A 24475-nucleotide genomic window follows, 5' to 3' on the forward strand; every position below is an offset into this window, starting at 1 on the left:
TTCAATAGCGAAGCTTAAAGGCCACCTCTCCCAGAGAGACTGGTGGTGCAAGAGAAGGAAACGCCTTAAAAAAGAAAGACTAAAACTGTAATTATGGCATTTCAGGCATCAGAGAAGGTCAGAAACGGTTTATGGATGGTGTGAGAGAGGCTCCCAATAGCCTACAAACCATAGCTTTTCTGAGAGATGGATTATGTCCTTGGATCTTGGAGTACAAAAAATTACAGCCCTCACAAGAAAAATATAGCTAAGTATCAGTTAGGGAAAACGGTCATTTTACTGAGGGCCCTGTGCTAGATCATGAAGATACAAACTCAAAAATGATGCATCCTTGCTCTCAGAGAGCTGACAGTCCAGCTAGAGAGGCAAACTTAAAACCAGGAGGGCTCCATAATTCGTGGGGTCCAGTTCAAAATGAAAATAGGGAACCTCTTATTCATAAATTATTCAATATTTCAAGAGCGACTGCAGAGCATTAAACTAAGCAGGGCCCTTCTAAGGACCGGGACCTTGAGAATGCATGTTGCATGCCCTGCTTCTACATGGTTATAATAACACAGGACAATGTGCACTGGGGACATGCATGGGATGCTGGGAGAACAAGGAGGGAGGGGCTAAATTTGAGGGATGGGGAACGCTTCACTGAGGAAGTAACATCTGAACATCAGGGCTAAACCTTGTAGGATGGACCAACTTTTGCTAAACAGGGACAATTGGAGATCCCGGGGGGCTCCAGGGAGGGGAAACAAAGAGGAAAGCCGCCTTCTCCTGCTGCAGCTCTCTCCACGCCAAGCTGATCACACAGATTTTGTGTGTTATAATTAACTTCCCGGTTAGTGCTCGTCAGTTACTTGGGTAACTTTTAAAATAATATGCTCCCACTTGTTTCTTGCTTGCGGAGAATCTCCTGTAAGTTTGAGGGCCAACTTAAAATCCGCAAATTGTAAGTTGGCTCTCAAACCTCTCTTGCCACCTCTCAAGTCCCCCAGGGCTCTCCAAAGGAACTTTCCAGTGGAAGAGAAATGCTCCACGTCTGTGCTGTGCAAGATGGGAGATCCTGGACACCAGCGGTCACTGAGCACTCGAACTGTGGCTGGTGCCACCAAGGCACTGAATTTTTATTTCACTAAATTGTAATTAGCTGAAGCTTAATTTTCAGTAGCTAGTGGCTGCCATCAGAGTCCAGCATACTTTAATGTTTATATTGTCTTAATCTTTTCTCTTTTTTTTTTTCTTTAAAATATACATAGAGACAGTGTCTCCCTACGTTGCCCATTCTTGGCTTGAACTCCTGGGCTAAAGCAGTCCTCTTGCCTCAGCCTCCCAAAGTTCAGATTATGGGTGCGAGCCACCACACTCTGCCACTTACAGTGTCTTCTTGTCTTACATGTTTTCTCCAGACCTTGATCCTCAAAGTTGAAAATCAGTTGTGAGTATTGCATTATTATGACTATAAAAATTATGATTAACTTCACAAGCCGAACAGTATAGAGTAATTCCATTCTGTTCCTTTACTGCTTTTATTGTTATTTCTTGATGTTTTCTAATTGTTTTTCTATTTTTCTTTCTTTGGCTGCGCTGCCCATATTGGTTACTCCATAATTTCAGGGGTGGTATCACGCTCTGTGACTCCATTTTCCCTTGAATACTTTGCTTTTGGAACATTTTCCTCTCTTACCGAGCTCCATGCTGATGTTTGCTGTCTGATTCAGCTGCCTGATTCCCATCCAAGGATTTCCCTTTGCAACACTCCCAGGTTGAGTTTTCTCTTTCCTGGATTCCACCACTTCCATTTTTTAGTTTACTCCCTTATTTTGCTGGGGTCCGTCATCAAGTAACTTCCTAAGAAGGTATGTGGAGGCTGGGCACAGTGGCTCTTGCCTGTAAAACCAGCACTTTGGGAGGCCGAGATGGGAGGATCACTAAAGGCAGGGAGTGTGAGACCAGCCTGGCTAGCATGGTGATACCCTGTCTCTGCTAAAAATACAAAAATTAGCCAGGCGTGGTGGCGGATACCTGTAATCTCAGCTACTTGGGAGGCTGAAGCAGGAGAATCGCTGAACCTGGAGGGCAGAGGTTGCAGTGAGCTGAGATCGTGCCACTGCACTCCAGCCTGAGCAAGAGAGCAGGACTCTGTCTCGAAACATAAAAATAAAAATAAAAGAAAGGGTATGTGGGCAGTCATCCTTCTGAGTCAGCTCTGATGCATCTGAAAACGAGCATGTTCTACCTTCACACCTAATTGATGCTTTTGTTCAGGGATCAGCAACCTACTCTCCATGGGCCACTTTTGACTTGCTGCCTACTTTTGTACAGCTGGTAAGTTATGACAGTTTTTGACATTTTTAGATGCTTAAAAAAATTCAAAAGAAGAAGATTTTGTGATGCGTGAAAATTATAGGCAGTTCAAATTTTAGTGGCCCTAAATAAAGTTTTATTAGAGCACAGCTGTTCTTTTACATGTTATCTATGGCTGCTTTGATACCACAACGGCAGGGTTGTGTAACTGAACAGAGACTGGCCCACAAAATCTAAAATATTTACTATCTGGCCTGTTCCAGAAATAGTTTGTCAGCTCCTGCTTTAGTTGGTCAGAGTCAAAAACCCAAGTTCTCACAATGATCCCCATAGGACTAACCATAACCATGGATTCCCTGGCTCCCCTCTCCATCTCTGACCCGTTCTGCTCTGTTCCAGCCACACCTGCCCCCATGCTGTTCCTGTGGCACCAAGAGGCTCTGGGGGTGGCAGGATGTTTGCATTTGGGGCTCTGTCTGACTGATCTCTCTTCCCTTAGCTGTCTACACAGCTCACGCCTTCACTTCCTCCAGGCTGTCACTCAGAGGTCACCTTTGTGAGTCCTTCGCTGGCCTCCCCATCTAATTTTTAGCCTCTCCTTAGACTCTATATATTTCCTCTTCTGATTTATTTTTCCTCCTCAGCACTTATTTCTACCTAACACTTTATATTTTACTTTCTTAGTTTGTGTAGAGAGCACACCATCCTGATCTGAGTGTGAGAAAAGAAGTTCCCTGAGGGCAGGACGTTCTTTGGTTCACTGCTGCCTCCCCACTGCCTAGACCGGTGCTCAAAAATATTTGCTGAATGATATGGTTAGGCTTTGTGTCCCCACCCAATTGTAATACCCATAATCACCACGTGTCAAGGGAAACACCAGGTAGAGGTAATTGAATCGTGGGGGTGGTTTCCGCCATGCTGCTCTCGTGAGAGCAAGTTGTCATGAGATCTGATGGTTTTATAAGGGGCTCTTACCCCATCACTCAGCACTTCTCCTTCCTGCCACCTTGTGAAGAAGGTGCCTTACTTCCCCTTCACCTTCCACGGTGATTGTAAGTTTCCTGAGGCCTCCCTAGCCATGCTGAACTGTGAGTCAATTAAACCTCTTGCCTTTATAAATTACCCAGTCTCTGGCAGTTCTTTCTAGCAGTGTGAAAATGTACTAATACACTGGATGAATGAACATAAAATTCTAGGGTGAAATATAAATCCTTCAGAACTTTGAAGGCTTTGCTCGCTGACCCTCTAACCCTTAATGCTACTTCTGTGAAATCTGGAGTTCTTTAATTCCTTGTTTCTGTGAAAGTGACTTATTTTCTGTGCTTGGGAGATTTTAAGGTTTTCTCTTTATTTCTGGAGCTTGGAAATTTTGCAGTGACTTGAAATTCATCTTAGGCACTCAATGAGACTTTTTAATCTAAATATTCTTGGACTTCAGGGGGATCCTTAATGTTATTTCTTTGACTTTGTCATTGAATAATATTTCCTGAAAATTTCACTTGAATTTGTCATCCAACCTGTCCATCCAAATCTTTATTTAACAATTATATTTGCAATATCCAAGGGGTCTTTCTTGTTTTCAGATTATTTACCTTTCTTAGCATCCTGTTCTTTTTAATGGATACAGTATCTTCAGGACTGTCTCTAAGGATACTGATTAGAAGCATATCTAGGCCAGGCGTGGTGACTCATACCTATAATCCCATCACTTTGGGAGGCCGAGGTGCACAGATCACCTGAGGTCAGGAGTTTGAGACCAGCCTGGCCAACATGGTGAAACGCTGTCTCTACTAAAAATACAAAACATAGCTGGGTGTGGTGGCGCACGCCTGTAATCCCGGCTACTCAGGAGGCTGAGGCAGGAGAATCGCTTCAACCTGGGAGGCGGAGCTTGCAGTGAGCCGAGATCCCGCCACTGCACTCCAGCCTGCGGGACAGAGCAAGACTCTGTCTCAAAAAAAAAAAAAAAAAAAAAAAAAAAAAAAAGCAGCACATCATCTAGCACATGCTAGATGAGACTCTTATGCCAGAATGTGGAATTCTGACTCTGGAGTGCCCATATCCACATACAATGCCTGTATTCTCTGCATGATTTCACTGTGTGTAGAGACAAATCTTCGGTATGCTGCCCGGGGTTGGAATTGTGTGTGTTTGTTGTGCAGAGGCTGGGTGGACAGAGATATTTGAAAGGGGTATGGGAGGGGCTGAGTTCTTACAGACTTTTAATTACTCTTCCTGTTTTCAGTCCTGTCCCTCTATCACTCATTTAGCTCTCTTAGCTTCTCCTGGCTTGAGTTCCGGTCCTCTCAGGGATTCAGCACTGCACACGGACAATTTCCTCCAATGCCGTGTTCTGCTAACTAATGGGATATTGTGGTTCCCCTGCCTGCCTCCATCTGTTATTGCGCCTCCATCGGCTTTCAGGCTGCCAGAAATCTGTTGTGCTCTCTCAAGTTCTGATGCTTTTCCTCCTTTTTTTTGGGTTATTGTGGGTTTATATCTTTTTTTTTCTTTTGAGATGGAATCTCGCACTGTCACCCAGGCTGGAGTGCAGTGACATGATCTTCGCTCACTGCAACCTCCGCCTCCCGGGTTCGAACGATTCTCCTGCCTCAGCCTCCCGAGACGCTGCCATGACAGGCTTGTGTCACCACGTCCGGCTAACTTTTTGTATTTTTAGTAGAGACGGGGTTTCACCATGTTAGCCAGGATGGTCTCGATATTGTGACCTCGTGATCTGTCCACCTCGGCCTCCCAAAGAGTTGGGATTACAGGCGTGAGTCACCACGCCCGGCCCTATATATTTTTTTATACTTTGCTCATCATTTTAACAGAGTCTTTGGGGAGGGAGCAAATCTGTGGTCAGCCCACCATCTTGAACTGACAGTCCGGCCGCTTTGAGGATTATTCTAATTCTACAAATCAGGTGATTTTTACTCAAAGAATTTAAGTGGCTCTAATCTGGCCCCATAAATGTAAATAACATGTCTTTTGAGGATGTCTTTGATGATGGCATCTAAATGTCTGGTGAGAAGCCAGGCCATGCTATTGATGCCACTAAATTCCTTTAATAACACCTAGTACCATTTTTTTTTTTTTCTACATAAAGCAGGGAACTAGAAGACAAGTCAATTTAGGGAGAAGATGAGGCAACACTTCCAGAAATAGAAGTGTACACAAACAAGAAGCCACGGAGAGAACCTTCATTTTGTTCCTGCTCAAAATATACAGCATCTTCTTTTATTTTTTCACTCCTGCGCAGATTCAATTTACATTTTATCTTCGTCTTAGTCGTTCAAGCCGTTATATCAAAACACCATAGCCTGGGTGGCTTACAAACAACAGACATTTATTTCTCACAGTTCTGGAGGCTGGACATCCAAGACCAAGGCACCAGTAGATTCAGTGTCTGGTGAGGACCTGCTTCCTGGTTCATAGGTGGCTGTCTTCTGGCCCTGTCCTCACATGGTGGAGGGGTGGGCAGATCTCCAGGTTCTCTTTAATAAGGAAATTAATCCCATTCATGAGGGCACTGTCCTCATGACCTAATCACTCCCCCAAAGTCCATAATATATATAATATAGAATAAGTTATATATATATATAAAATATATATATATATATTTTGGAGATGGAGTCCTGCTCTATCGCCCAGGCTGGAGTGCAGTGGCGCGATCTTGGCTCACTGCAACCTCTGCCTCCTGGATTCAAGCAATTCTCCTGCCTCAGCCTCCCAAGTAGTTGGTATTACAGGTGCCAGCCACCACGCCCAGCTAATTTTTGTATTTTTAGTGGAGATGGGGTTTCACCATGTTGGTCATGCTGGTCTCGAACGCCTGACCTCATGATCTGCCCTCCTCGGCCTCCCAAAGTGCTAGGATTACAGGCGTGAGCCACCATGCCCGGCCTCAACATACATATTTAGGTGACATAAGCATTTAGTCTATAGCAATCATCCTGTGAAATGAATGTAAAGAAGGCTGGATGTGATGGCTCATGCCAAGGCAGGCAGATTGTTTGAGTCTAGGAGTTCGAGACCAGCCTGGGCAACATAGCAAAACCCTGTCTCTACAAAAAATACAAAAACTAGCCAGGTGTGGTGGCTCATGCCTGTAGTCCCAGCCACTTAGGGGGCTGAGATGGGAGGATCTCTGGAGCCTGGGAGGTCAAGGCTGCAATTAGCCATGATCGCACCACTGCACTCCAGCCTCCTGGCGCAATAGAGCAAGACCCTGTCTCAAAACAGAACAAAACAAAAACAAAACAAAACCAAAAAAAAAAAAAAAAAAAGAAAAGGAAAGGAAGCAAGCAAGGAAGGAAAGACAGGACTATAAAGAAAATGTGAAAAAGTTTGAAACCAGAAACTGAAGTATTTTCAAACTATTATTTATTCCTCAAGGGCAAGAGCTTTTACCAAATAGCATTAATAACTTAGTTACATGTTCTCTTTCTCTGCTCTTCCAACAACATTATTTACTTTTAACATATTTTAAGAAAAATTTCCTAAAGTAAAAGTAACATTTTACTTTTACTTTTTTATCAACATTTGAATTGAGGCATAGAGTATATTGGGGTACAGGCCATGTTAAATCTGTAACTTTGAAATCTTCTGAAAAAGTGGACATACAAAACATGCCATACAGAAGATTTCTATTTTGCTTTCAAAAGTTGTGCCTTGGGTGGATCACTTGAGGTCAGGAGTTTGAGACCAGCCAGGCCGACATGGTGAAACTCCATCTCTACTAAAAATACCAAAATTAGCCGCGTGTGATAGTGCATGCCTGTAGTCCCAGCTACTCGGGAGGTTGAGGCAGGAGAATCGCTTGAACCCAGGAAGCAAAGGTTGCAGTGAGCCAAGATTGTGCCACTGAACGCCAGCCAGGGCCACAGAGTGAGACTCTTGTCTCAAAAAAAAAAAAAAAAAAAAAAAAAAGAAAGAAAGAAAAGAAATGTGTTGCCTTTATCCTTTGGGATCATGTGACAGCAGTGCCTGTGTGGGACATTAGCACACGTCTTGAAATTTGGAAGATCTAAGGTCAACCGAATTATTTACTTCTCCACCCAGAATGGCCCTCTTCTCTTTGCCCCCAGTTGTCTGCAGGCCATGAAACAGACCTTCTGTTAGGCCTGGTCTAAGCAAATCATGCTTACAAAGGATGATGGAAGAGGTGGTCTCTGTTTGTAACATGTGGGATTGGTGGGGACTACAGGCAATGTAGTCATTCTTAGGACGGGCCATCCTTAGGAAGGGGCACATGCATTGAGTGCAGGAGGAGGAAGACCATGTGTCAGGGAATTCTGATCCTAATGGGATGACTGCTTAAGGTGACTATATATACCCAATCAGAAAAGTTTGATGCTATGTCTCCTTTGAGGCCTTCTCAGTCTTGTAATTAGGTGAAAAGTTATTCTTTTTATTGAAATTGTATCAGCTACCATCCAGATTCTAGGCTAGTTTTGGAGTTGTTGTTTTTTAAACATTTAAATTTATTTATTTTTTTTAGAGACAGGGTCTTGCTGTGTTGCCCAGGGTGGTCTCAAATTCCCGAAGTTAACAGATCCCCCTCCCCCAGCCTCCAAAGTGCTGGGATTCCAGACTGCCCAGCTCTCATTGTATAGTTTAGTTTAGGTTTTTGCTTGTATGCTATTTGTCTGTTTCTTGGAGATGGAAGAACAAGAGTCATTAGTTTCCCAGGTCTGAGCAGTGTGATCTTGGTATTGACTAGTGTGGGCTAGTATTGGGCTATAGTATTATATTAATATTTCAGATACTCTTTCAATATTATCATTGTATTTTATGACTTTATCTTTAAATGATTCTTCCCTTTTGTTAACATTTGGTTTGACAGATGCAACTTGAGTTTGGATAAACGTTTTACATGCTTTAGTAGGTAGCTTTCTAAGATCCCTTTGATCCCCACCTCCCAGAATTTACATCTTGTGTAATCCCCTCCTCTTGAGTGGAGATTGGACCAAGTAACTTGCTTTTAACAAATCAGGTATGGCAAAAGTGATAGACTGTCCCTTCTAAGATTAGGTTACAGAAGTGACTTCCATCTTGCTCTCACTCAACTCTCTCTCATTCTCTTTCACTCTTGCTTGCTTTTGCTAATGAAGCTAGCTACCATGATATGAAGCTGCCCTAAGTAGAAGTCCATGTGGCAAGGGACTTAGCATGGCCTCCAGGCAATAGGTGGCATTGAACTGAGACCCCCAGTCCAATCATCCCCAAGAAACTGAATCCTACCAACAACCAAATGAGCGATCTTAGAAGAGCTTCTTTCCCTCCTTGAGTTGTTGAGATGACTGCAGTTCCAGCCCACACTTTGATTGCAGCCTTGTAGGGAGGTCTTTAGCTGGACCACTGGCTAACCTGGGCCTGGATTCCTTACCCACAGATACCATGGGATAATAGATGTTTGTTGTTTTAAGCCACTAAATTTTGGCGTAATTTGCTAAGCAGTGAAAAGTAACCAATACACATGCTAAAATTTAGGTACCACATTTGGAAGATTGCACTGGTCATGAGCCCATTTTTAATGTTTTATTTGAGAGCAGAATATAAATAGAGTGAGACTGTATTCATTTCCCAAGAAGGTATGGAGAACCAAGAAGCTGGTGTTGAAAGGGAGATTGGGAGGGCAGGAATTTGTTTGTAATAAGATGGAATATCTCTGACTTTCAGCCTGCCATTTTCCTTTTCCAGTGTGGGAATGAAAAGTTTTGAAGTTAGAGACTCTACTATGTGTACTGCAAAAGATGGCAGGCTAAGACTTATTTTTCTCTTAAAATACTTTTTACAAATGTGTGTGTACCCTCTGTTTATGAGAGCATTAGGAATGATTAGGAAAGGAGGAAAGAGGGAAATCTGAAAGAAGATTGAACCTAAGGGGTTGAAGTGGCATTTCACCCAAAAATGCTGAGAATGACTCTGCAGATCATCTTACCCTCCATACCCTGTAAATGAACATTCTTGCCTCCAAAACAGGAAAGCAGAACCATGAACTATTTCGCCAATGTGCTCAGCAAATGAATACACTGGGGGCAGTGCTTAGTGATCAATGAAGTCAGGCAGATGGGGTGTGCTTGCCTTACATGTACTTTGTCCTGGATATGGGCATCCAGGAAGAGTTTGATAACAATGAGAAGGAAGAGCAATAGGATTGAGGAAGTGGAGATGACACTTCCTCTTCTTTCGAAAGAACTTTACTCTCTGATCAGCTTTGAATGTTAGTTCTGGGTTGACTGAGCCTCCAGAGCTAAGGCTGCTTTGAGTAGAATCCTCAAGCTTGGCCTCAGAGTACTATGAGGCTTCAGAATCCAGAAATAAAGAGACTACTCTTGGATTTACTCTCTTTGTATTGCATGTAAGTAACGTCACTCCTTGGCTGATGTGTGAGAGGTAATTGCTTGACAGATCAAGATGGCAAAGCAATGGATACCTAGAACTCTCCTTAGAGTAGTGAGGTAGGAAATGTGGCTTTGGGGATATGATACTCACTAAGCTCTCTGTAATCTGGGAAGCCAGGTGCTAAAGATTCTCTAATTCTGTGAAAGCTTTGAAAGAGGAGAGAGTTGTATACTCACCGTGCTTTTGTGTTTCTTAAATGGGTGTTGTCTTGATAGGTGTTTAGACTGCAGACCACAGGTTTGATTTAGAAAAGCACTTTTCTGCGTGTGTTTGGGTCCTGAGGAGTTCATTGTGGGAAGCGCTCTGGGGCCACCCTCTTTCGAGAAAGTGTGTTCTTTGTGGGGGAGCTTCCTTTGCATGGAGGCAGCTGGGGGGCATTTTACTCTTTCATAAAGGTCTTGGGCTTGACACAATATCTCTGGTATGAAAATGACAGCTAGGTATTGTTGGTTCAGAGGCTTTTAGTAAGGGTGTCTGGGGCACCTGATTTTTCTTTGCTGGGGTGTATGTGAAAGAATTTAATTATAGGAGGCAGAATCATAACCCACTGAAGCATCTTTGACTACGGCAGTGGACTTTATTAGTCTTGAGTGGCCTATGTGTTCCTAGTGCTATCCTTGATAGTCTAATTTCTATCTAGTTATTTATTTTATGTAGAAAATAGAAACGGAGGGCTGAGCACGATGGCTGATGCCTGTAATCCCAGTACTTTGGGTGACCATGGCGAGAGGATCACTTGAGGTCAGGAGTTTGAGACCAGCCTGGGGGCAATGTAATGAGACCTCATCTCTACAGGAAAAAAAAAAAAAAGGAAAATAAAAGAAAATAGAAATAGAAGGCCAGGTGTGGTGGCTCACACTTGTAGTCCCAGTACTTTGGGAGCCCAAGGCAGGTTGATCCTGAGGTCAGGAGTTCGAGACCAGCCTGGCCAACATGGTGAAACCCCGTCTTTACTAAAAATACAAAAATCAGCTGGTCATGGGAGCATGCACCTGTAATCCCAGCTACTTGGGAGGCTGAGGCAGGAGCATTGCTTGAACCTGGGAAGCGGAGGTTAGAGTGAGCCTAGATTGCACCACTGCACTCCAACCTGGGCGACAGAGCAAGACTCCATCTCAAAATAAAATAAAATAAAGAAGAAAACACAAAAAGAAAGAACATGCATTTCTTTCTGCTCACATCATGCAAGCGAGGAGGAAAAGGGTGTAAGTTTGTGTATGTGTTGATGAACTCATTCTTTAATTTACCTTTTAATTTTCTTCCATTCCTCTTTTTATAAATCAAGTGTCTTTTCTGGAGTGGGTCCATGTATGAACTATTTCAGGCAAGCTGTGTTAAGCAAATATACATCATCAGAGTATGGAAATAGGAAGTTCTTTCCTGCGGTAGTTTGCTGTGGCAATAAGAGATAAGAAATTACTTCATGACTATTGCCTGAGACTTTCCTTTTGACTCGTGTATCCTTTTGAATCAACAGCTCACTTCTGCTTTCCATCCAGCTTGGAGGCTCTGCAGTGTGAGCTGATAAATGAAGTACAGGTTAACAATTTGCAAGTAGGTCCAATGTGGCAAATGGTGTGTGTGTGTGTGCGTGTGTGTGTGAAGAAAAATCCTAAAAAATAAGCTTTTCAGCCTTAAAGAGAATCCTGCAAATGGAGGAGTTACTTGTGCTCCCAAGTGCTCAGAACAGTGCCTGCTCTCAGTAAATATTTGTTGAATGAATGAATAACTGGGATAATTCATAAAATGAATGTGGTAGGAAAGCCATTGCTTTATCTCTGTTACTCAGGCACTTTAAAAAGTGAAGGTTAGAAAAGGTCAGAGTGAAGCAGGAGAGGAGAATATGAAGGTATAAAGAAAGGGTGTGTAGAACAGGGATCAGAAAAATCCCTAGGTCAGTAAAGTGAAAGGGGTGGCAATACGTGGTGGTAGAGGTGGAGGTGGAGATAAAGGGCGTGGTGGTGGAATTGGTGGTGGCAGGGGAGGTGATGGTGGAAGTGACGGTGGAGATGGTAGAGGTGGTTGTGGAGGCGATGGTGGAGGTGGTAATGGAGGTGGTAGAAATGGTGGTTGGAGGGGTAGAGGTGATGGTGGATGTGATGGTAGAGATGGTGGAGGTGGTTGTGGAGGAGATGGTGGAGGTGGTGGTTGAGGTGGTGGTGGAGATGGTGGTTAGAGGTGATGGTGGAGGTGATAGATGGTAGAAGTGATGGTAGATATGGTGGAGGTGGTTGAGGAAGTGATGGTAGAAGTGACAGTACAGATGGTGGAGATGGTGGTTGGAGATGATGGTGGTAGAGGTGATGGTGGAGGTAATTATGGGAAGGTCAGTGTAATTTAGCCAAGAGAAAACACAGTTTGGGGGTCAGATGGATCTGTTCAAAATCTGTATCTCTGAACCCACCAGCTCTATGACCTCTGAACCTATTAAGTGGTGACTATAACATAACTGACTTTTTGGGTTGTTGTATGAGGGTTAAAAATGTGATTGCGTTAAAAGGCAGTTATCAATATCAGTCTTCAAGTTGCCACAGCCACGCTTAAAACTTTAATCACTAATTTGTCTTTTCTTCTTTATGCTTTGTACATTTTCTGAATTTTATAAAGTGAAAGTGAGTTTTTAAAAGAATCATTAATTTAAAATAAATATTATAATCCTAGTTATCAGAATGGTTGAACACATGGTGGTATATAAAGAAATGTCATCAATAAAATGATATTTATGGAAATAGTCTCATGATGTAATGCTAAGTCCAAAAAGGAGGAACATAACTTTTTCAACTATGTAAAAATACTGCAAAGAAGCAAGATTTGGGTGAAAGGTGTTAAAATGTTAATATATGAACAGTGGACTTATAGCTCATGATTTTTCTTTCTTTGTACTTTGTACTCTATTTTTTTCCCAGATTTTTCATTAGTGGAACATACCTGAACTATTTTAGTAATATGAAAATAAAACAAATGTTGAAAGAAAATAAATAAGCCCGGTGCGGTAGCTCATGCCTGTCATCCCAGGACCTTGGGAGGCCAAGGCAGGCAGATCACCTGAGGTCAGGAGTTCAAAACCAGTCTGGCCAACATGGCGAAACCCTGTTTCTACTAAAAATACAAAAATTAGCTGGGCATGGTGGCGGGCGCCTGTAACCCCAGCTACTCAAGAGGTTAGGCATGGGAATCGCTTGAATCCAGGAGGTGCAGTGAGCCGAGATCATGCGGCTGCACTCCAGCTTGGTCAATGAGGGAGACTTCATCTCAAAAAAAAAAAAAAAAAAAAGAAATGGACAAAAATTTAACCCTCCTTAAATCTTCCACCAACAGGACAACAAAAGCAATGTTTTAGGTATAGTGTGCTAAAGTTCATGGTTCATTGCAGTCTAAGAAATGACACTTAAAATTTATGTTATTTAGTCTTTGTAGGGGAATCCCCTTTGACAGTAAGCCTGGTGCAGAATCATGTGTCAACTCTGAAGTGAGAAAAAGGAAACATGGTCCCCCTGGGGCTGGCTGGTCTGATTAATTCCTAGAATGACCTGAAAATGAGTTATTTTCTCTGAATGATTTATAACTGCGTCTAAACCTGAGTTTGATGATTTCCTAAAAAATTCAATAGTCAATTCGTCAGTTACTAATGCTAAGTTCAATTTAAATCTCCCAGTATAATTGCAATTCATTTTTTAGGGAATGTTGCCATATCTTTATCATCTTGGTACGCATAGGGAGAGGTCATGAAAACATTTTTGTAGAGTCACAGATTATTTTGTAGAGTCAAGAATTATTATTCCTGTTGTTAGAATCTTGGCCCTGCCATCTCTCAGGGCCAGCAGGTCACCATGGAGTCCCTTATCAGGGACATAAGCAAAATAAAATATTTTGGCTTGTAGGCATTGAAAAAGAATCTTCTGTCTCTGTCTTAGAATCACTCTTTGCCTTAGAAAGGAGAGATAGTTGGCAGACAAAAAGGCAAAGGGCTGAACAAATGTGAGCAAAGACAGGCCTCCTAGACTGACACAGGGATTGACACAGAAGGGCTGAAAGGTGAAAAGTGGGCCAGCTTAAACTCAGCCCAAAGTTACTAGAATGTGGATGAGTCTTTCAAAACAAGTCTGCATGAAGAATGACCAGATCGTCAAGGAAAACTAAGTCAAGTTAGAAATGAAAGAATTAATCAAAGAAACAAAAACCCAGCATGCACTAGGCATCGAAATAGAAATAGCAGCATGATAGGATTCCTAACAGAGTCTACAGCATATTCTGAATATTTCATATGTGGAGTGCTCAATAAAAACCAATGATATTACTGAGCACTTGGTAGGTTCTAGACACTGTGATCTGCACTTTTATTTTTACCTTTTAGTTTACGTTTACATTTACAATTTCTTTTTCTTTCTTCAACTGTTATTTTAAGTTCCAGTGTACATGTGCAGGATATGCAGGCTTGTTACATAGGTAAATGTGTGCCACAGTGATTTGCTGCATAAATCAACCCAACATCTAGGTATTAAGCCCAGCATCCATCAGCTATTCCCGAAGCTCTCCCTCTCCCGCCGCCCCCACAGGCCTCAGTGTGTGCTGTTCCCCTCCCTGTGTCCATGTGTTCTCATTGTTCAGCTCCCACTTGTAAGTGAGAACTGCCGTGTCTGGTTTCCTGTTCCTGCGTTAGTTTGCTGAGGATAATGGCTTCAAGCTCCATCCGTGTCCCCGCGAAGGACATGATCTCGTTCCTTTTTAGGCTATTTCAGCCACTTCTTAAAACAGTTCTGGGAAATAGTACTATCGTTATCTCCATGAAATTGAAGCTTAGAGAGGTAAAGTCCTCTGCCTCAAACCACCACAATAGGCAGGAGAGAGGGATTCAAACCCAGATCTTTGTGTCTCTGAGCCTGTGGCCTAACTGCCATTCTACACATTACATTGTTTTCATTTATGTTAAAGTTTTTGTTACATAAATAATGATTTGACACCAAGGGCGAGTGTGAGCAGAGCAGATTTGCTCTCTACTTTAAAACTGTCCAAGTGAAATTCTTTTCTACTTTCTTAGGGAGGAGGTAGTGGAAAGGAGTTGTTCTTTTTTCCAGGAAACTGTCTGTGCCTTGGCATGACTGCACATCCCTGATTGTCTTCTTAGGCAGCCAGGTGGTACCGTGTAGGAAATGCTTCCAGCCAGCAGGGAACAAAAGGGGACTGCGGGGGCCTCAGAACCATCCCTCGGTAGTTCACAACCACAGTCAAGATATGTGACTGTTCCATCACCACAAGGATCCCTCACGCTGCTCTCTCATAACCGTACCCAATCTAATTTAAAAATATCCAGTTTCCATTTTGAGTATTGTTGGACCCATATTGATGGGACCTTCTATTAGGCTCAATTTTTTTTAGTGGGAACACCACAGATCAAAAGGTTAGGAGACTTGAGTGTCCTGCCTGTGGTATATAATAGTTTTGTGCTATAAGCAAACATTTAACTTCTCCACGCTTGAGTTTTCTCATCTATAAAAGCTGAGATAAAAATACCAAACCAGGCCAGGTGTGGTGGTTGATGCCTGTAATCCTAGCACTTCAGGAAGCCGAGGTGGGAGGATCACTTGAGGCTAGGAGCTGAAGACCAGACTGGGCAATAAAGCAAGATCCCATCTCTACAAAAATAAGAAATGTGGCCAGGTATGATGATGTGTGGGCCTGTAATCCCAGCTGCTCAGGAGGCTGAGGCAGAAGGATCCCTTGAGCATAGGAGTTTGAAGCTGCAGTGAGCTATGATCATGCCACGGCTGTACAGCCTGGGCAACAGAGTGAGACTCTGTCTCTGAAAAAATAAAAAAACTAACCAATTGCTTTGGTATATGGGCCAAATGAAAGTAAATGTATATACTTAGAAGAAAACAAAAATATTATAAACCAATGGAACCCTTCTTGGAAGCTAATACAGGAGGTAAAGAATGAAGGTAATTTTAGTGCTAGTAATAAACCCATCTGTGTTGCTGGCAAGCACTTCTAGGGGCCAAATTGAACATGACTCATTTCCATGAAGTTAACTCGTGGCATTGGGCCTCAAACAGTAGAGTCACTTCATCACTGAATGGGAGTAAATAAAGACACTCAACAATGAGACACATTTACAAAATGAAAATCAGGCTATTGTGAAATCTATAAAACGACTTCCTTTCATAAATGGAGTCTAGATAGTGATCCCAGATTATCATGACAATTTGGTTACTTGTTAGATATGGAACATTAGTGTCTATTTGGGGGGATATTTACTTACCTCAGTTTCTATTGAAAGAAAAGTTCAAATATTCTGAAAATGATGCAATGTGATGGAACTTTGATCCAAATGTAAAATCTAAGGCTGCAATCTAAGTGTATAGCAAGTGGAAACTTCTCAATAAATGGATGTTATATCATTTTAGTGGTTCATCTGTAATTGTTGATCACTTTGATCCATAAACTTAGGCTGGTACCTGCATCAGTACTTTAATGACAGCATAAATAGCCAGGATTTCCAGCATGTTCTTGAGTTTCTCTGTGACATAAGAATCTCTTAAATCCCCTTTTCAGCAGAATTGGAATTGCCCTGATTCCTATTACATGATTATCCCTAGCAGAACAACATTCTTTTAACAGGTAAATATCATTATAGGAAGCTAATTCATTTAACCTGTGCAAAACTGAAAATATCTTTTTTCTCTTCCTCTTAATTGTATAATCTTTTTCTAAACATGCAATAGAAACCTATGACTAGATAGACTTTTTTCAAATTTGGACAGGGTAGAAGTTCTTTTTTTCCTGACTATTGTGAAGGACACTGCATTCCTAGGAGTTTTATTCACTGATCTCTAATGCCAGAGAGGAACAGAACATATAACTACTTATAAGCAAATGTACATATATTAAAAGAGGCTGAACCTTACTCTGAAACAGGAAAATAGGCCAGGCACAGTGGCTCACGCCTGTAATCCCAGCGCTTTGGGAGGCTGAGGCGTGAGAATCACTTGAAATCAGGAATTCGACCCACCACTTTGGGAGGCTGAGGTGGAAAGATCACTTGAGCTCAGGAGTTTGAGATCAGCCCAAGCAACATGTAGCAAGACCTCGTCTCTACTAAAAACAAAACAAAACAAAAATTAGCTAAATGTGGGAGAGCATGCCTGTAGTCTCAGCTACTCAGGAGATGGAGGCAGGAGGATCACTTGAGCCCGGGATACTGAGGTTGCAATGAGCGATGACCGTACCACTGCATTCCTTCCAGGGTGACAGACAATGACCCTGTATCAATAATAATAATAATAATAAGATAGAATAATACAAACCTCTGAGAAAGGAAAAAAGATGAAACCAACCAAAACACTTTCCAGGAATCTTAATTTAACATTATTCACTCCTATAGAATATAATTCTGTGTAAAGTGTCACAGTTTATCCAAAGATAAGCTGTACTTACACAAAGTTATGTTTTAAGGAGAAAATCTTTAATTATTTGAAAAACTGAGCAAACAGCTATAAACATGAAAACCATATGTTTTAGGCTACTTGTTTATGATTATTCTGTTTGAATAGCTCAGACTACAGCACACTATTGGGTAAATCTGTAATAGTTTTATGGACTGATGAGAATCTATATAATCTCAACAATTTATTGAACATGTTTGAAGATTCTGCTATTCTAGCAGATTAAATGATTGCAGCAGGAACATTGCATTTATTCACTGGAAGTGCAAGTCATTTGTAACAACTTTGTTCTTTCCACCAATTAAAAGCCTGAAGCAAATGATGTTAAAGACCTTATTTTCTGGTTCCTCGTTAAGTCACAAATACCAACCTCTTTTTCCATCCTGATAAAACATAGTCAAAGAGTTGTTCTTACTAGTAGTTGTGAATACTAACCATATAATATGATAAGGACCCACTTATGAATATTCAGCATTCACCAAATACTTATTGAGTACCTAATATTTTCCACATAATGTGCCAGGTATTTCATTACAATTAAATGGACAAGATCACCTTTGAAATTCCCCTGGAATCGTGTGAATTAGTATTGTCTCTTGGTTAGACTCAGTTATAGCCAGTCTATCAAAGAGAAGTGTCTGAACTTGAACTCCCTTGGTCAAATACGGTCACAGTTTTCCAGCTAGAGCTGGATTTTACTCTGGAACACAGTTACCTGCGTTTTCTGCACTTGGATTTTCAACTTGATTAATCAACTAGAGCAGCTTTTGCGTAGGTAATGGGGACTTGAGGGAGGGACTCTCAAACAAGGTTTGAGCCAGGCACTTGAGTACTATTTAGTTTTATCTTGTGAACACTCACAAACATTCCAAAGTTATGTACAAATTAGTTGCCTTGAGAGGAACGCTGGAGTCCCAGATATTCCGAGCTGAGGAGCCAGCACGGGGAGAGAGACACCAAGTCACCAAAACACAGTAAGTAAGCTGAGTAATGAAGGCTCAGCGACTCCAGATTGCCTTGAAGCGACTTTGCTTTCAAGTTGGCATTAGCTGTAGTCACAGGGTCCTAGACATGGGGTGTAGTAATTTCCACCTTGCATTGCATCCTCTTTGTGTTCCGTGCATTGGGAGCAATTTAGCAAGCGATCCCTCTGTCAATCTCAATGGACTTCAAGCATTGAGCACCAAACCACTGTCTACTCCCCACAAGCTCACGTTTCTTATCATTGTAGAGGTGGCCTTTTGCCAATGGATGGATGCTCCTGGCCCATGAAACATTCTAGGCAATGCCTGGAACTTTCTGGGCAGTAGAAGTCACTGATGTGAGCCTTAGAGGAAGGCAGAAAATAGAGTCCAAGAGGACTCCTTCTTTCTATAGGTTGGTGAAAAGTAGTTTTTAATGGCAAAACCTGCAACTACTTTTGCACCAACCTAATAATTGCAGCTCCTTCAACAGGCCATGCAGGCCTTCCCCAGCCTCACTGACTGTGTGGCACATGGAGGTAACATATACTGTCCTTTTGCTGTCTGCAAGGGACCGTGTTAAAGGCTTTACATTCATTATCTAATTTTTTAAATCAAATAGTTCTAGGAAGTGCTGTTATTATTAGTTCCCTTTTTCTGATGAGAAAACACAGGTTCAGAGAACTTCAAACCTGGCTTGAGGTCACCCAGAAATAGTACAGTCAGGGTTCCAACCCCAATAGTTTGACTCTGGGGTCAGAATTTGAGCCTAGGCGTGTTTGACCTGAGAGTCCAGTATATAGCCGCCCTGAGGGAATGTACTATAATATAAGGAAAAGGATGCTACATAAGTTCTTATTTTTGGATAAGGTTGTTTTGTGCTTGCCCACCTTTGTCTCCATTCCTGGAGCTGAGAATGTGTGTAATCCAACCCCAGTGAGGCCAGAGCAAGCTTGTTTGGGTGAATAATGATTTTAGGAGTGCTCAGCCCAGATCTGCCTGAACCTTGAGGAAAATCTCATTCCCAAAGACACTTCCAGATCAAAGCTGAGGAGAGTTGGGGTTGAGGGTGATGGAGCATTTTTTCTAATAATTTAGATTGAAAAGGGGAGGAAAACAGAGATTAAAACATAGGAAGGCAGAATTTTGAGAGGATGTGCTTGGATAGGGATACAGTCTGACCACCCAAATCTTATCTTAAACTGTAATCCGAATTGTAATCCCCATGTGTTGGGGGAGGGAACTTGTGGGAGGTGATTAGACCATGGGGGCAGTTCCTCATGTCGTTCTCATGATAGTGAGTTCTCACGAGATCTGATGGTTTTATAAGAGGATTTCCCCTGCTTTGCTCTGCACTTCTCTCTCATGCCGCCACGTGAAGAAGGACATGTTTGCTTCCCCTTCCACCATGATTGTAAGTTCCTTGAGGCCTCCCTGGCCATGCGAAACTGTGAGTCAATTAAACATCTTTCCCTTATAAATTATCGAGTCTCAGGTATTTCTTCAGAGCAGGATGAGAATGGACTAATACAGATAGTCCATCCATTCTTTCTAATTATTATACAACTAGAAAAAGTTCTTGAATAAAGGAAAAGATTAGCATATGCTAAATTAGAAAAAAGGAGGGAAGAAATAATCTCTTTAGGCAAACACTTTGAATTCAACCTCATAGTAAAATGTGTTATCAACTTTCTTGATAACTAGAGCTTAAATTTTTAAAAATAATTATTTTTCCTTAGTTCACGTAGAATGCATTTTATTGCCAATGACACAGATAAGCAAGGAGAAGATAAATACTTTTCATGATCCAATAACCTTGAAATAATTATAGTTAACATTTTGATGTAAAATTTTCAATGTTTTTGCTTTTTAAAAATGTACATGTGAGGCCAGGTGCAGTGGCTCACACCTGTAATCCCAGCACTTTGGGACACTGAGGTGGGCAGAGGGCATGAGCTCAGGAGTTTGAAACGAGCCTGGGAAACATGGTGGAACCCTGTCTCTACCAAAAAGTATACAAAAAATTAGCCAGGTGTGGTGGCATGTGCCTGTGGTTTCAGCTACTTGGGAGGCTGAATCGGGAGCATTGCTTGGCACCACTACACTCCAACCTGGGTGACAGAGTGAGACCCCATCTCACAAAAGAAGTGTGTATTTACAAAAAAAGAGATAAAAGTGTATTTTAGTATATTAAAATCATATTCCTAACACATTGTATATTTTAGATATAAAGATTTACCATATGGGGTACAGTAACCAAAGTTTTTGAATGGATAGATGAAGAGATTTCTTTCTTCATGATAACTGCCCATAGGAAAGCTCAGATATTCAGAATTAGTAAATACTGAAGAATTGACAAATCTAACACGTTTTCAACCAAAAAATGGTGAGCAGTCATGTAAAACAAAAGAAAGCAGAAGTTAATGAAAGAACAAAAAGTGGTTGAGGCATGTTTTGGGAGGTGTCATAGCAGGTGGCAGCAGCTCTCTTTTGGAAAGTGGATTATTCTCAATTGGCTTGCATTTTTTTTGCAATTTTATTTTGGTGTTTCGTGGTCCTGGAGACTAGTAGGGCTCTGATCTCCATGTGATTTTAAGCTTGTCAGAGTCATCATGCATGCAAAATTTTTGAGTTATCAGACTGTAAGAAAGATAATGTCTTAAGCCTAGAATTTCTGTTCAGTCCCCTGAGACATTCATCCCAATTCAGCAAATATTTGTGTAAAATTTTCTCTGTATTAGGCATTGTGAAGAATATAAAATAAATATTAGAAAAGAATAGTTACTACAAATATCTTACTAATTTACAGTGACAACAAAACACACACACGAAACAGTAAATAAAAGAACCGACCGGGTGCGGTGGCTCACACCTCTTATCCCCGCACTTTGGGAGGCCAAGGCGGGTGGATCACCTGAGGTCAGGAGTTTGAGACCAGCCTGGGCAACATGGTGAAACCCTGTCTCTACAAAAAGTATTAAAATTAGCTGGGTGTGATGGCATGCAGGAGGATCGCTTGAAACCAGGAAGAGGAGATTGCACCACTGCGTGCCAGCCTGGGTGACAGAGTGAAACCCTGTCTCAAAAAAGAACAACAACAACAAAAAAGACCCAAGTGACGTGTGATTGTCATGGTGAACAGTGTAGAGAAAAAGTATGCTAAAAGTTAGAGAGTGTGTGATCCAGGAGCCTGTAACGGTGGAGAAAAAAGTTGAGTAACAACCTCCGTTCTGTTCAGAAATAAAGGGAGGGCTGGGCGCGGTGGCTCAAGCCTGTAATCCCAGCACTTTGGGAGGCCGAGACGGGCGGATCACGAGGTCAGAAGATCGAGACCATCCTGGCTAACACCGTGAAACCCCGTCTCTACTAAAAATACAAAAAACTAGCCGGGCGAGGTGGCGGGCGCCTGTAGTCCCAGCTACTTGGGAGGCTGAGGCAGGAGAATGGCGTAAACCCGGGAGGCGGAGCTTGCAGTGAGCTGAGATCCGGCCATTGCACTCCAGCCCGGGCTACCGAGCAAGACTCCGTCTCAAAAAAAAAAAATAAATAAAAAGAAATAAAGGGAAAGTTTCAGGTGGGGGGAGAAGACAGATGACCATGAAAGTCAGTAGGAAAATCTAGGCTCAGAGCCCTCCCCGGGCGCCATCTGTAATGGTACTTGGTATTCGTGCTTCAGCATATTGGTCACTCCTATACCGGGAAGAATCCTGGACCCTGGAGGGAAGATCTTTATGCTGCCAGGTGCTAAACCTGTGAACATGGGGTGGTTTTCTTCATGTCTTAGTTTCTCCATTTGTGAAACGGGGAGCCTCCTATCTTTACATGCCCCAAAGTCATTGGGCCTCTATGAGATAATGTGTTTGAATGAGATTTTTCAGTTGAAAAACAGAATGGAAGTATCTTTGGTGGTAATGATTTACTGGATATACAGACGGAAGAAAAGCACAAAAACAGGACACGAAAGGACAGTGACGTCGTCATGATATGTCTCCACTGAGGGGACGAACACCAGGGATCTTGACTTATGTGAATTAGATAAAACGACACGGACACATGTGGAGTGGTTTTAAGAAGCGGAGAATTTAATAGGCAAGAGATAAGGGAGAAGAAAGAAAGAAGAATCTCCCGTGTACAGACACAGAGGGAGGAGGGCTCCAAAGCGGAGAGGAGACTCCAATGTGGTGGGTAACAGCCAGTTTTATGAGGAGGCTGGAGGGGGCGGTGTCTGATTTGCATAGGGCTCAGGGGATTGGTTTGACTCGGCATGTCATTCATGAAGCCTGCAAAAAAACTGGCCCTCCCACCTTAGTCTTTTAATATGCAAATACAGGGCGCCATGATGTTCTGCACACGTGGGGATATGTGGGGGTGCCCATGCTGCCAGGAACACATGTGGGCAAGGGCAAGAGGACAATAGTGGGAATTTCCAGGTTGGGTGGACCCAGTTTCTAATGGCCCGCATTTGCATATCAAAAGTTGCCAGCCCAGTTCTATGAGCCAAGGCTTTCCTACTAGACAAGAAACGTTTCTGGAGCTGCTTTATACGGGACGAAAATGTTCCAAGGACCCCTTTTCCTCTCTATCTGCCTAAGAGAATTTCTTAATAACTCCTACAGCAGTCACAGCACACCCGGGTCAATGTGAGTAATTTTAGAGACAGAGTGAGTGCATAATGGGGTCAGATTGGCAGAGGAAAGAAGGCTGGTTGAGAGGTTGAGGCCCCTGAGACTTCTGTGATCAACATGGAGAAATGGTGGGAAGTGAGGTGACTTGGGGAGGAAAAGCTTTCCCAGGGAAAGGGAGCATTTTGGAAGTCTGCTGATGGGAGAGTTTTCATACATTTGTATTTCACCTAATAAAATGGCACTTTCCTGAGTTTTGTGGGCAAAGCATGATGTTAAATCTTTTAACATCTTCTTTCCACTAATTGAATAGGAGGAAAAGGAAATTTCTTCTTTTTCTTCTTATTTCACTTATTTCCTTTTTGTATCCCTAGAAGCACATGACATAATGCTTGACAAAAAGCAAAAAGATGCAGTGGCTTTGAGAAAATATTATGGTAACTGAAATGAGTGACTGAGGCAATGAGCTCAATGAATCGAGGTTTATTAGGCCAGCTTTAGGGAGTTTCTGGGAAAAAGTCGAGCCATAAACACACCTGTGGCTGTCTGTCCTTCCTTCCTTCCTTCCTTCCTTCCTTCCTTCCTTCCTTCCTTCCTTCCTTCCTTCCTTCCTTCCTTCCTCCCTCCCTCCCTCCCTCCCTCTCTTTCTTCTTTCTTTTCTTTCCTTCTTCTTCTTCTTCTCCTTCTCCTTCTCCTCCTCCTCCTCCTCCTCCTCCTCCTTCTTCTTCTTCTTGTTGCATCTGGCTCTTTCGCCAAGGCCGGAGTGCAGTGGTGGGATCCCCGTTCACTGTAGCCTTCAGCTCCTGGGCTCAAGTGATCCTCCCGCCTCAGCCTCCTGAGTACCTGGGACTACAGGCACATGCGACCAAGCCTGACTAGTTTTCTTGTGTTATTTTCTGTAGAGACAGGGTCTCGCCATATGCCCAGGCTGGTCTTAAACTCCTGGACTCAAGTGATCCACTGGCCTTAGCCTCCCAAAGTGCTGGCATTACAGGCGTGAGCCACCATACTCAGCCTTGTGGCTGTTTTTCTGAAGAGATATTTAGGAGGTTTAGTATTTACACATTTCCTTAAAGAGGGAAGGAGACTAGATGCAGTGGCTCATGCCCGTAATCCTAGTTCTTTTGGAGACTGAGGCAGGAGGATCACTTGAGACCAGGAGTTTGAGACCAGCCTGAGTAACACAGCAAAATTCAGCCCTGCCTGCCTCCCCTTCCTCAGCCCCCCACCCTGCCACCGTTTCTCCAAAAAATGAAAAAAATTGCCAGGTGTAGTGGTGCGTGCCTGTGATCCCAGCTACTTGGGAGGCTGAGGTGGGAGGATCACTTGAGTAGCAGAAGTTAAGGCTGTAGTGAGCTATGATCATGCCACTCCTCTCCAGCCTGGAAAGGGGAAGGCATGTAGGGAGAGGGGCGGGTAGGTAGTAAGAGGAATGGTTACATTCTTGTGAGACTTTAGTCAATGCCCAGAAATCTACATTTTACATAAGACAAGGTGAATAATAGAATTTAAAAAAAAAATAAAAGGGAGTAAAGGAAGACTCAATTATGCTGAGGTCTTTGGGTAAGTGGAGGTATGATTGATCTTGTCTTTGTTCTGTACCTGGGAAAAAAAGCTTGTAATGACGTTATTGGTGTGGAATCAAACAGACTTCAGGTTTAGGAGCTAGACTTAGACTGCAGACCTAAAGTATAATTGGCATGTCCATGCTTATGGGAGGCCAGCAAAGAATTTGCTTCAA

At 42.5% G+C, this 24475-nt stretch overlaps 1 protein-coding gene across 2 annotated transcripts in view; it reads left to right on the forward strand.

Annotated features, from left to right (window-relative positions):
* Positions 1-9566: 9566 nt before the first annotated feature.
* The window catches only part of IPCEF1 (interaction protein for cytohesin exchange factors 1), a 202401-nt gene continuing 187492 nt past the window's right edge, over positions 9567-24475 (forward strand). Inside the window, exon 1 of one of the 2 annotated variants that reach the window (XM_025383396.1) lies at positions 9567-9664. The gene's annotated coding sequence lies outside the window, so the exon portion shown is untranslated. The remainder of the gene's footprint in view (positions 9665-24475) is intronic. The other variant, XM_025383395.1, reaches the window with a different exon arrangement.

The sequence above is a fragment of the Theropithecus gelada genome, chromosome 4, assembly GCF_003255815.1.
Source record: "Theropithecus gelada isolate Dixy chromosome 4, Tgel_1.0, whole genome shotgun sequence".
In the NCBI taxonomy this organism is placed as follows: domain Eukaryota; kingdom Metazoa; phylum Chordata; class Mammalia; order Primates; family Cercopithecidae; genus Theropithecus; species Theropithecus gelada.